Source organism: Macrosteles quadrilineatus, unplaced genomic scaffold (genome assembly GCF_028750875.1).
Source record: "Macrosteles quadrilineatus isolate MER2022 unplaced genomic scaffold, UCM_ALF_1.0 Scaffold_7__1_contigs__length_78375512, whole genome shotgun sequence".
Lineage (NCBI taxonomy): Eukaryota > Metazoa > Arthropoda > Insecta > Hemiptera > Cicadellidae > Macrosteles > Macrosteles quadrilineatus.
Window position 1 is genome coordinate 68,765,403 of NW_026542600.1, and position 14,084 is coordinate 68,779,486.

Here is a 14,084-nt window from a genome sequence, read left to right on the forward strand (position 1 = left end):
CTCCATTTGAAAGCGCTTATGGTTGGTGTGACCAACCAACAGCCATAAGGGTGTTTTGTTTGATGTCCTTAACTCATATTTATTGGGTCCTTAGCACGTTTGATGTTATCGTAACATTTACAAATCACATAAGCCGTTCAACGACATGTGCAATACCTTGTTTTTCAGTAGAACCTTGATAACAAGACTCTCATAGGGATTATCAAATAAGACTTGTTATCAGGGTTGACTCCTTATCGAGGTTTTCAATAACATGTGATTAGGGGTAAAATAATTTCAAGGGGAGTTTTAAATGACCCTTTGTTATCAAGGTTGACTTGTTATCGAGGTTCTTGTTATCGAGGTTCTACTGTAATAGTATTTGTCAGTCATGGCACATGGACTACTTAGCACGCGTTATCATTTACATTCATACAACCTATAAAACATTGTTTATTTGACGAAGATGTAACATTGACATTCCACATAGACTATGTAACATATGAATAATATGTTAGATGATGTCATATGACTTTTTTATTTAGTATCGAATAGTTGGTACGTGCGCAGAAGTTAGTGTTGAACACAGGGATCACGTGTTCTACTGTTGAATCAAAAGAACATTTGAAAACTACTTAAAATATTATCAATCTCTTTCGATTTTTGTTTAATCTTTTATTTATCTATTTGACTATCGAAATTAGAGGAATAGTTGACAGCTGTTTCATACTACTTCTAAAACAGTTTGCCATACAACGATTACTGTAAAGAAAATATATAGGGTGCATAAAATAATAACGAAATGTATTTTAATCATCATGCTTATGAGTGTGTTCCATTTTAATCCAACACACATTCTGCTTAGCATAAAATCAACTTTTACTGGCTAAACAGATAGAAGCTGTTAATATTTTACCACTAGAAACACGCGGGCTTGTGTTGATTATTTGTTTGCGAGCTCGATTTACTTTCTATCGACGAATACCAGCTGTTAACAAATCCAAAATATAACAGACACCTGGCCCATGAAGCTGGCTGTATAGACAACATATTTTTGTAATATCGCCTGTATAGGGGTAAAATACGCGGATTTTGCCTTCCCCATGTAAAACTCTGTGTTGCGCGATTTTCCTAAACATAGCCATTTCAGATGCAACAGTTGATAAACATTTTCTTAAACAAATAATATGGGTCGAACTTTATGTGTTTTAATTTTGAAAGATTTTAAGTTAGAATAAATGATTCGATGTAAACCTTTTCCGAAACAACGTTTATAATATCCGCAACTTCAAAAGTGTCCAAGGAAATCGGTTTCGATCACTATAGGAGACTAATTCTCGTAATTCAGTAAGTTTAATCATTATATTAATATTATAAAATAATTAACATTTATCGTTCACATTGGATACGGGACTCGTTGCTACTTCACACTAACTTAAGCCTTATTCATTTAAAATCTATGATTAAAAACTACACACAGTTCTAGAAATAAGCAGCAACTCCAATAATGCCGTATACAATATTACAGTATTATATTGGCATGATGCTATAACGTCTCGAACAAAACTTTTATTCAAGGAATCAAGTTGTTAGTAAATAGTCTACCTTCTATTTGCAAACAGCTGTTTATTTTCGTAAAAACAGCATGGCTTAAGTTACTAACTCTGACAGTACTGTATACAACAATATCACTCAATTTCTTACCGATGGTTAAGATGAAATGATAACCTTATGGAAACGCTTATAAAAAATGGGTAAAAAATGGGTCTTTAACTTTAAAATGGTGTGATAATACTTACAATGATTAGTGCACAAGAATAACACCTACGTTTGTTGCCAACAAACACATTTTATTGTCAAGAGTCTCTCTGGCTAAACCACAGTTTCTGACATGTTTTAAAATAAAACTTCAGTTAACAAATTCAGATCGAGATGGACAATGTACCGGATATCTCGCTCACTTAACAACATCAGATCGAAATACACTGTATCGAATATCTATCACAGTTAACAACGTCACATCGAGATACACTGTATCGGACATCTCTAGTTAACAACTTTAGATCGAGGTACACTGTATCGGATATCTCTCACATTTAACAACGTCAGATCGAGCTGTACACTGTATTGGACATCTCTAGTTAACAACTTTAGATCGAGGTACACTGTATCGGATATCTCTCACATTTAACAACGTCAGATCGAGCTGTACACTGTATCGGATATCTCTCACATTTAACAACGTCAGATCGAGCTGTACACTGTATTGGACATCTCTAGTTAACAACTTTAGATCGAGGTACACTGTATCGGATATCTCTCACATTTAACAACGTCAGATCAAGCTGTACACTGTATCGGATATCTCTCACATTTAACAACGTCAGATCGAGGTACACTGTATCGGATATCTCTCACATTTAACAACGTCAGATCAAGATACACTGTATCGGATATCTCTCACATTTAACAACGTCAGATCGAGATACACTGTATCGGATATCTCTCACATTTAACAACGTCAGATCGAGGTACACTGTATCGGATATCTCTCACATTTAACAACGTCAGATCGAGATACACTGTATCGGACATCTCTAGTTAACAACGTCAGATCGAGGTACACTGTATCGGGTATATCTAGTTAACAACGTCAGGTCGAGGTACACTGTATCGGACATCTCTAGTTAACAACGTCAGATCGAGGTACACTGTATCGGATATCTCTCACATTTAACACGTCAGATCGAGATACACTGTATCGGATATCTCTCATATTTAACAACGTCAGATCGAGATACACTGTATCGGACATCTCTAGTTAACGACTTTAGATCGAGGTACACTGTATCGGATATCTCTAGTTAACAACTTTAGATCGAGGTACACTGTATCGGATATCTCTCACATTTAACATCGTCAGATCGAGGTACACTGTATCGGATATATCTAGTTAACAACGTCAGATCGAGGTACACTGTATCGGACATCTCTAGTTAACAACGTCAGGTCGAGGTACACTGTATCGGACATCTCTAGTTAACAACGCCAGATCGAGGTACACTGTATCGGATATCTCTCACATTTAACATCGTCAGATCGAGGTACACTGTATCGGACATCTCTAGTTAACAACTTTAGATCGAGGTACACTGTATCGGATATCTCTCACATTTAACAACGTCAGATCGAGATACACTGTATCGGACATCTCTAGTTAACAACTTTAGATCGAGGTACACTGTATCGGGATATCTCTCACATTTAACATCGTCAGATCGAGGTACACTGTATCGGATATCTCTAGTTAACAACTTTAGATCGAGGTACACTGTATCGGATATCTCTCACATTTAACATCGTCAGATCGAGGTACACTGTATCGGACATCTCTAGTTAATAACTTTAGATCGAGGTACACTGTATCGGATATCTCTCACATTTAACACGTCAGATCGAGATACACTGTATCGGACATCTCTAGTTAACAACTTTAGACCGAGGTACACTGTATCGGATATCTCTCACAGTTAACAACGCCAGATCGAGATACACTGTATCGGATATCTTTGTTATTTAACAAAGTCATATCGAGGTACACTGTATCGTATACCTCTCTTAGTTACATCGTCAAATAGAGATGCACTGTATTGGATATCTCTCTCAATTAACAACGTCAGATCGAGATAAACCTTAGCGGAGATCTTACTCAGTTAACAACACCATATCGAGATACACTGTATCGGATATCTCTCTCAGTTAACGACGCAAGATCGGATCGTATATCTATCACAGTCATCTATCAACGTCAGGTTAAGATACACTTTATCGGATATATCGCTCATTTAACAACGTCATATCAAGATACACTGTATCGGATATCTCACAGTTAGCAATATCAAATTAAGATATTATCAGAATCTTCATAGATTTCAATTTCAGTATGAATTGCACTATAATAATATCAGACCACGGAAGAGAATATTGTCTAGTGGTAGACCGTTGGGCTTCAGTCCTCAAGTTCCTGCGTTCAAATTCAGTTAATCGACAATGCCTTTTTTAGGATAATACCACGACCTACTATAGCTCTTGTCTGAAGTAAAGTGTAAAAACGGGTATTTTCAAGAAGAGGGCAACCACTCTTTTTGAGTTCGCTGCAATGGTTTGGTTTGGTTAGGTTAGTTTAATTAATGATCATTTTAAATAAGGGAAAATAAAAATTACCTTTTTCTAAACACATGCAAAAAGAAGACCAATAACAAATCGACGTCTTTATAAATTGGTATCTATCTTTAACGTGCTAAACAAAAAGAGACGTTTTGATTTTATTAAGGCTTTCTTGTTTATCATTTCCATAAACTACTTACAAAACGTAACATCGCATTGTAATAAAGTAGACGCTCTCTTCTTGAAAATACTTTTAAATTTCCTTTCACCGTATTTTAACTGTTGATTGATCTAACGTGAGTTAATATGTGAAACGGGTTTGCCTTTTGTAGACTGACAGGCAACATTCTCCTGTCATCAGAAGATCAGAGTGGAGTGATCCCATGTTTGTGCCGGGGGAGGTGGAGAGGGGAGGGGGATTCCACCTGTTGCTGGGGTTCAAAGGCCTGGTGGTTGCGAATGTTGCGATTTGACCGGCGGCAAATGGCCCCAGCCCATAACCGGTTTTGTTTCAGGCAACCCGGTAAGAATGAAGAAACATTCAAGCTATGTTTATCTGCTATTTTTAATCCGTTACACGGTCCAACTATCTTTCGGCAACCTATTGGATGAAGACCTAATGATCACAGTTGTAATATTAACTCTTGAAATATGTAACTGATATTGTATTATAAGATGCTAGACGTAGCTTTTAATTGGCATACGATAAAAAAATATAAGTATGATAGGAATTTTATGTGAATTAATTTCCAATTCTGTAGTGTATAACTCTCGAATTAGTCAAAATTTAAATTCGTAAATATTTTAAAACAATTTACGATAAAGGCACGATTTCTTGAAAGAACCATATAGGCTGTAGTTTATTCCCTTTAAGTTGTTATCACAAAGGAACGTTTTGCCGAAATTGATAAGAGTTTAACTCGTATTAGTGTAGACCTATTAGTCATTTGAACACAATAATGATGCTTAGTTATGTCCTATGTAACTACGAGGTATTATAACTGTTAAAATATAGGCTATAAACTATTAAAACAAAATCGTTAAATAACCTAATACAAACTTTTATTTCCCTACCTTTTAGGCTTGTAAAATCCAAAAAGGCTGGAACTCGTCTGCCAACGGAAAGCTACGAAGTCTTAGTAAATCACTACTAAAACATGGCTAAGTCCTCAAAAAATCAGGGTAAGACACAATAACACATTCAACGTGTGATGTACGAACTGATGAACGGCAAAGGCGGACACGTTAACGGTTCGAGCGAACAAGGATGACTGGCGGGCGGCGGCGGCGGTGGCGCGGCCTTTGGCGGTGTATGCGTTAGTTTGGTGGCACCACTGACAATGGAGTGGTGTTGTGCCGTGATGGTGGTAGCTCTGGTAGCAGTGGCAGTGAACAGCTGTTTGTTAAACCGAGAGATAGCGATGCCACCTCAAGGTTACCGCCTGACACTTTGTTTACCATTTGAATTTGAAGCCATAGTCCAATGGTTATTTATTACCTCTGACTGTTAAGGGAAGTCATTGGGGTCCCAGGTACCCAGGATTTTATTTCAGGGGGGGATGACCATGGGGGGGGTATGGAATATCCCCCATAAAAGGGAGGTTCGGGCTATCCCTCCCAAGGAAAAAGTGGAATTTAAAGCAAAAAAAAAAATATTTGTATACATATTTGATCTTTAAAATATGCTCAAGCTAATAGTATTTATGTAGGTAAGCTAATAAAATATAAAATATTTCGGGGGGGGGGGGTATTTCCCTTCCATCCCCCCTGGGACCACAACTGGGGAAGTAGACATGTTAAAGTGGCCAGTTGCATAATAAATGCATGGACTCGAATTGAACCACCGACATATAGTGTGTGCAGTTGTCAATTTCTGTAAAATATGTAAATTTTTAACTTAACTTTTTCAACGAAAATGAGAACGTAACTAATGGTGTAGTGGGGTAACGCATGGTATTTAGGGCGTTCCCACTCTGCTTTTATATTTGGTGATTTTATACAGAGTGGTGCAAACACTAGAGGAGCGACTGATCTGGATGCAGACTATCTAAATCAATTACCATTGAACAGCTTCCCAGTTCTGGCAGTGAGAAAATGCCCAGTTTAAGAGATTAGTAAGAGAGAGACTCTTGGCAAACCCCCTATTTGGTGAGGATAAGTTTATGAAGAAACCTTGGAGAGAAGTCATCCACCATCCAAGATAGTCTACATATACAATTGACACAACCAGTCCAAATCATCTGGTCATTGGCGTCACAGCGGTAATTGATTAATTAATCAATCAATTACAAATGTTTAAACCTACATTTATTCAAACGAGTTCACAAATCAGAATGGTCAGACTATAAAAATTGTGATTTATGGGGTCAATTTGGTCAAATTGGGTTTTTTCTGTTTTTGACACACAAAATATAAAGTTTTTCAATTTCTTCCCAAACTATTTTATGGAGCTTATAAAAACAAATGATTTTGTGTGATGAGAATTGTTGTACACACTTAATTGTTACAGAGAAAATAAAATAAAACTGTGTTTAATTTTTTTTTACTGCTTAGTTATGAAACTGTGTTTTTATGCCTCGCTCTGATATAGTGTTGATCCAAATTTACCACACTTTTGTCCATACAAAGTTTACTTATGGCATTATTTTTTAGGGGCTTAATCGTGCGTAATATTAAACATTTAACAACTCTTCAGTAAACTTACACTCGGATAATATGCAAGGAAAAAATTAAAACAGAATTATCGTTACAGCTATTTTTCAAATTAAATATATTACCATTATCTATACTATTTAAGGTTATACTTTGATTTTTTTAGAACTTTAGGCCTCTTTTATGCACAATGTTTTTCCGTCGGACGGGATTCATCGGGGAGTTTTTTTACACGAGATCAAATGGGACCCTTTTATGCACAACGGAATCTCCGCCGAGTTTCGGCGTTCCACCGGGACGTATTTTTTACATAAGATCAAATGGAACTATTTTATGCTCCGACATTTTCTGTCGGGCGGAATGCAGCACCACCAAACTAACTCGCTCTCTGTCATCCACAGTATTGAAATCCCCTAATCATTGTAAATAGATGATCAGTGTAATAGATCGAAGGATTAAAGAAGTGATGTAATTGCAAAAAAACTTACATGGTGAGCATAATTAAGTTAACATTTTTGTTTAAAACCTCGAAATAATAAAATCATTTCGCAGCACACCATATAGGTACCTTTGCGAAAGCTCCATCCATCCGTCCTAGCACTCTGATTCACCTCCTTACATAGCCCACCTTCTTCCTTGTCGTCTATTTTTCTTCACACGAATATGTCAAAACCGATAAACAAGGGTCCTTCTTGTGTCACTGATGATGGCCAAAATGAATAAAGTTGGTAACCGAAAACGTCGTGCATGAAAGAGGCCGTAGGTGGAAATGTTGGTGCTGTTGGCAATCATACCCCTAAGCACATCACTAATAATATGCTGATAATGTAAGACTTCCAAAACCTAATACTTCATTTCCCCTAAGACCTTTGTTTAACTGGGTCGTAATTTTACTGGGTTGAGCACGTTCTGGGAACATGTACCGGCAGTGTTGCCAGGTGTACGATACTTTTGCTCCTTCCCCATAAAAAATTATTTTGCAAAATTGTACGATACTTTTGACGTTGTGTACGTTTTTTTGTCATAAAATACGATTATTTTTTGGTGGCAAGAAAATAAACAATTTCATATTGATAAATATACATTTAAGCACGTTTCCCACTTGTAGTATATGGAAAAACGGTAACATCACTTGCTATCCAATCTGGCAACCTTGCAAAGGCATCAGTTGTGTTAGAGAGGGACTTACTTGGATACTTGGAGTATTCCCATTGGTATCGCATCAGCGACTTGGTCGTCAGCTTTTATACTTTCCTTGCTATTAATATATGTATAGATTCATTTCCTCTTCAGGGATGCACATAGTCTAGACATATATTTCATCAAGACTGTAGTAGGCCGCTTGACTGAAATATGTTTTTAACAGGTTCTTGAAATTGTTGATAGAATGCTCTTGCATGATGTACTGAGGCAATTTATTGTAAATGTTTATACTATTGAAGTAAGGGCTCTTGCTTGCAAGGTTGGAATTTACTTGAGGTACATGTGGATTTGTTGCTCTTCTTGTATTGTAATTGTGGACCATGCTGTTAGTTACAAAAATATTGGGATTCTTCTTAACGAGCAATGCGGATTCCAATATAAAGAGAGACGGAAGCAGTGTGAGAATGTTCAGTTCTTAGAACAGAGGTTTACAGTTTGTCCGTCTATGGACTCCACATATTCTCCTAATTGCACGTTTTTGAAGGATGAAGATGCGTTTTGCCTCACTACAACCACCCCAAAATACCAAACCGTATGAAATTATGCTATGAAAGCAGCCATAGTAAAAAATAAGGAGAATCTCAATGTCAACCAGTTTTTGTAGTCAACAGCAGGTAGGTGACAGATGACAGTCTGGGCGCTATTGCATCAACATGTGTTCCCCAATTAAGGTTCTCCGTATAATGTGTTGGCCCAATTATTTGGTTTCACTACAGGTCTCAAGTGGCACCCTGTCCAAGGTCAATACCGGAGGTGGCTCAGGCTTCTTCCTGTTACAAAATTCCCTTTATTTGGTTTTACTAGAATTTAGGACGAGATGATTTTTGCTACACCAAGTTGACATTTCAAGCAAGCCAGTTTGGATGTTTTCAATTTTGTGATGTTTCGATTTGGACTTGGGTCTAGGTGACAGACTTCATCAGCAAAAAGCCATAAATTTCCAGAAGATACGGAGCCAATCAGGCAAGTCATTTACATATAACAGGAATAAGATGGGCCCAAGGTTTGATCCCTGGGGACACCGATGTTCAGAGCTGGTGATGAAGATGATTTATATGTCCGGAGGATGTTGTCAGGGCCTCTGTGCTTCAAGGATACAATCATGTGCCGATCTTTAAGATACGATGAAATCCAACGCAGTGGGTTTCCAGAAATGTCAAATACTCACAACTTATCCAGAAGGATCCCGTGGTCAAGAAGGTCAAAAGCCTTTGTCATGTCTTAAAAGAGACATCTGTCAGATGTGCCAAGGTGGTTATATACTTATTTTAAAAGTGTGAAAATGGCATCACAGGTAGACATGTTTTTTTCTGAACCCAAATTGGCTATTTGACAAGATGTTATTTGTTTCAATAAAACTTAGCAATCGTTTAAGAAAAATAATCTCAAAGATTTTGCCAAAACAAGGTTGGAAGGGCCCATTGGCTACCAACTTAAGTGATTATAAGAGAATTTTGAGAGAAGTTGGCCGCCATTTGTACTAGGGGTGGTAGAGTACTTTGTACCTTCAATACTCAGTACATTGGCAGTAGGGGAATGAAATAAAGCATTGAGCTGGTTTATTTTTATAGTTGAGAACCAAAATAACAAAATTTTACAGCGGTTTGACTTTTTTTCTAGCAGAGATGCAGATTCCGTGTTTGTGATAGTGCTGGCTCTGGTAGAATTTATATTTTCTAGCTCAGTGGTAGTCTGGTAGAGCAAAAAGCGGTGGGTGGCAGAGACAAATAGAGTTATATTTCAGTAATTTCATCATCGACTTGCTTGTTTATATCATAATATTTAGAAAATTGTGTGTACGATAATTTTGCTCCAAATACGATAATTTTGGACTGCTTATACGACAATTTACGCCTGTCAATTTGGAAACAATGTGTACCGGTGGCGGTGACTTACTCACCGGTACCACCACCACACCAGGGCATAAGCCATGGGATCCCCAGAACACTTAGTCCGGTTTAAGGTGTACATTGGATTAGAGTAAGAGTAAGCAGAAGTCTGAGCTCCACTACGTAAAAAGGAAACTCTACACAATGATATTAGACTTACTGTCATTTAAATTATTTTCACATACATTATTCGTACAGGGTGGTAATAAGTCCGAAGACAGTTAAATATTTAAAAAAAAATATTGAAGATAGAGCTACCACTTGGTACAAAGTTACAAGGCATAAAACTCTATTTTAACACATATTCAGTCATCCAAAAACTCTTCAGGGGGACGGCCCACGAGGAGTCGGAAGAAAATCTTAAATGGAAGCATATATCAATATGCACATCAAGAAAGGTCTTTTTTAGTAGAATACAATGCCGCAAACCGCACTTCAAATGGCAGATGTTCAAAGATTTTCAAAATTAGCCAATTTCTAAATTAAAACACTATTTTAAATCTTTGAACAGCTGTTATTTTTTTACGGATGGTCCTATGCTTCCATTTAAGATTTTTTTTCGACTCCTTGTGGGCCGTCCCCCTAAAGAGTTATTGGATCACTGAATAGTGTTGAGAGTTTTATGCCCTTTAACTTTGTACCAAGTATTGTAGCTCTATCTACATTTTTTTTTTTTATATTTTACTGTCTTCGGACTTAATTGCCACCCTATGTTATAAACTAATTTTTTAATTTTATTGCTGACTTTCATCATCTAACAGGGTATGCCGATGATGAGTCAGTAGGTAATCTTAAGGGTCCTTTTGAAGTGCAGTTTGCGGCATTGTATTCTACTAAAAAAGACCTTTCATTTGATGTGCATATTGACCTATGCTTCCATTTAAGATTTTCTTCAGACTCCTTATGGGCCGGGTTATTGGATCACTGAATGTGTGTTAAAATAGAGTTTTATGCCTTGTAACTTTGTACCAAGTATTAAAGCTCTATCTACATTATTTTTTAAAATATTTAACTGTCTTCGGTCTTTATTACCACCCTGTATATTATTTTACCCTAAAAATTTACAAGTTAATTTTTATAAATGAATTAATTGGCTGATGTTGACTTACCCATTGACGCTTTACAAGAAGTTTTAAATCTTGCAATGCCCTCAAACATGCATGGATCGATTGATGTAAGACAGGAAAAAAACCACACTTGTGTGATATGAATTAACTCAAACATAACATGTAAAGTACCTTATATTGTCTCGACGAACAATGTAGTTAAAGTATGTTAACTAAATATTACTTTGGGTTTGTCCATATTAAGTTTTTTTTTTTTTTTGAGGTTGGCAGCTTCTTTTACCTTATATTTGCTCGTCCACATGGGCCACAGAGGCCTGTGCGTTGAACGTACCAAGCAATGCAAGGGGAGAGCAGGTACAGTACAAGGGTGAACTGTACTAATAAAAAGTAGTGGCACGGCAGGTACCAGGATCCAAACCCATTTAGCATATTGCTTGACGCAAACCTCAAAAGAATTCTCTGATCTTGATTTACGAAAAGAATGTAAGCCCGGCTACAAATGATTCTCTTGGTCTTGTTGGGGTACTTACAAGTAATATTTTTATTTGCGTTTTATTAACTCACGAATCATGCACCATCAAGAAATCAGTATCCTGTGCGGTGTCGTGACTTCCGCGTAATTTAAGTGGCCACGAACAACCCGGAATTATGAAATTTAAAAACAAAAAATTTTATTGTGAATTTTATTTTTATTTTTTTAAGGGCTAAAAATGGTTTTTTTCAGATTTCCCTCATATAATTAAAAGTTAGAAATATGTATCCATACGGATTCCATGGAAACCTAAAGTACCATTGTTCGCTAATTTTCATACGTTATTAATTTTAATTTTACCTTGACACTCGACCCATAGTATCCATATGGATACAAGTTTCTTAAAAGTTCTATCAAATTGAAAAATAAGTGACTTGTTCATAAATTAAAACAAATTTATTTAGAATAAGTACAAATAGACCAAGAAAGATTATCTAGAAAGACCAAATATACCAAAAGCTTAGTGAGCTGTTTATTGTATAATGGCCATAAAAGTAAATTAATTTATAGCAAAACATAGTTATAAAAATAATATTAACTATTTTTAATATTCAGTTTTATGTCCGTGATGGTCGTGACAAAGTTTTGTGTTTTTCCATCAATGATGCTCTATTTATAAAAAATCACCAAAGATATTGCGATACCATGGACATTTTATAAAACTTCAAATGTCAATGAAATACAAAAAATAAAAAAAGTTTCAAAAAACGGAACAACAAATTTTAAAAGTGATTTTCCTGAAAACGTACGTTTTTAAATTTCACTCTCCTCCTACAAAAGACATGGGCTTAGGAGATCAACTTGAGAACTAAAGAATCTGCGCTGGAGTTTGCCAGAATGTGATGACGGATAGGAAAGAAAACGCATGAATTTGAAAATACAGGAAGACAGGCTGGAATTTGAAATGGGAAAAATGTTAGGAAAGATAAAAAATTAAGAAGATTGGAAAACACTAAAATCCGATGATCCTAGTACAGAGGGTACTAGGTGAGGGGAGAGGTGTTGGTTGGGCACAGTCAAACACCTCTCTCTCTCTCCCCCTCTCGTCAACAGCGAAGTTGGTATGGCTATGTTATCCAAAGAGGAAGTCCCCTTGATAGTTCAAGGCAAGTTATGTAAAGGCAAAGGGATTTAAGTACTGTAGTCCAATTTAAGTCTCTGCTTTATGGTTGCCTTCTAAAAGGTTTATGTTGTAGCCACCACAACATAAACTTTACATTTTTTACTTTTTGCGAGAGAGGTCAGACAGCTCAAGATTTTTGGAAATATATCATTATTAAAAAGTTAGTTTATTTAAATAAACAAGTGAATTTTAAAATTGAAACTAGGTGAGTGGTATACAGAGGCTATCACAGCATAAAAAAAAATGTTACCGTATATTTACAGCTACAATTTTATTAATTTCACTTTCAACTTGTTTACACAAACTCGGGGAGGATCAAGAATCAAGAAGTTTATTGGCTATTAAATACAATGTACAAGAATACATTAGCGTACAATAGGCTTCGTCAAATAGTTTTAGAACAAAAAATCTCAAGTTTCTAGTCTAAGTCTGAAATGTACATTTAAGGTATTCTTCAATGCTATAAAATGCTTTTTTGTTTTGGCCAGTTTTGAGATAGTTTCTTTTGAATTCTACAAGGGGTAGATTTCTTACAACTAATGGTAACTTATTAAATAACAGAAATTGCTGGTAAACACTGTGACTTCTAAATGATTTGTGTAGGTAGGCGGATGTAAGGTGTTACAAGATTATGTTTGTTTCTCGTGCTGTATGTTGATTACATTGTTCACTAAAATAAACGAAATTTTCCTTAACATAAACCAGATTGCCAAAAATACACATACATGGTACCTAACGTCATTATTTTAAGACTAATAAAACCATCTGTACAATGTTCTTGATTGTTTTCTAAGCCTACCATACAACATGATACAACGAATGACTTTCTTTTGCCATGTGAATCAGAATTCATGCCATGTGATCGTGATGCGGACAGCTTCGTGGTATATCGTGCTGTAGCCCTTGATCACACCTAACAACAGTTTTCTCTGCATACTCATCAAATCTTTTTTGTTACTCATGGATCGGACTTTTGTTTTGGGGGGACATTCTCCAGTGGCAGTGGAGATTCAGGCTCCAACATAGGTTTGGCCATAGGGTAGTAACTGAATAACTAACTGATAATTTCCACTACGATCAACATCCCACAACGTCAACGGTTTTTGGTTGACGTCCCAAATCGTCGACATACAAAAACGTCAACACCCCGTAGTGCCGACAAAATATTTGGGGATGCTACGGGATAACAACGCATGCAGCAACCCTAAGCATAGCCTTAACATATAATATTATATACTTAATCTATGCCCTTAGTTATTATAGTTAGTCAAGATTCTTTATTTCATACATTATGAGGCTTTGTGGTAGACCGAAGGGTCTTTTCCACGGCCACCTTTAATGGTAAAGGCGGCCGTGTCTTTTCGCGTTCGACAATTCTTCTTCTTTCAACAAACTTCAAAAAGCAAGCAAAGAGCAATAGCAAAGGAAAGCTAGCAGGCAAAAAAAATTGCCGATACCTCGGCTTGGCTCGG

General features: G+C 36.5%; 1 protein-coding gene across 3 annotated transcripts in view; it reads right to left on the minus strand.

The window, feature by feature from the left end:
* LOC128997773 (V-type proton ATPase 116 kDa subunit a 1) overlaps positions 1-5,433 on the minus strand; it is a 57,153-nt gene extending 51,720 nt beyond the window's left edge. For all 3 annotated transcript variants that reach the window (XM_054423453.1, XM_054423452.1, XM_054423450.1), the window contains exon 1: positions 5,221-5,433. The gene's annotated coding sequence lies outside the window, so the exon portion shown is untranslated. The remainder of the gene's footprint in view (positions 1-5,220) is intronic.
* Between the last annotated feature and the right edge of the window lie 8,651 nt (positions 5,434-14,084).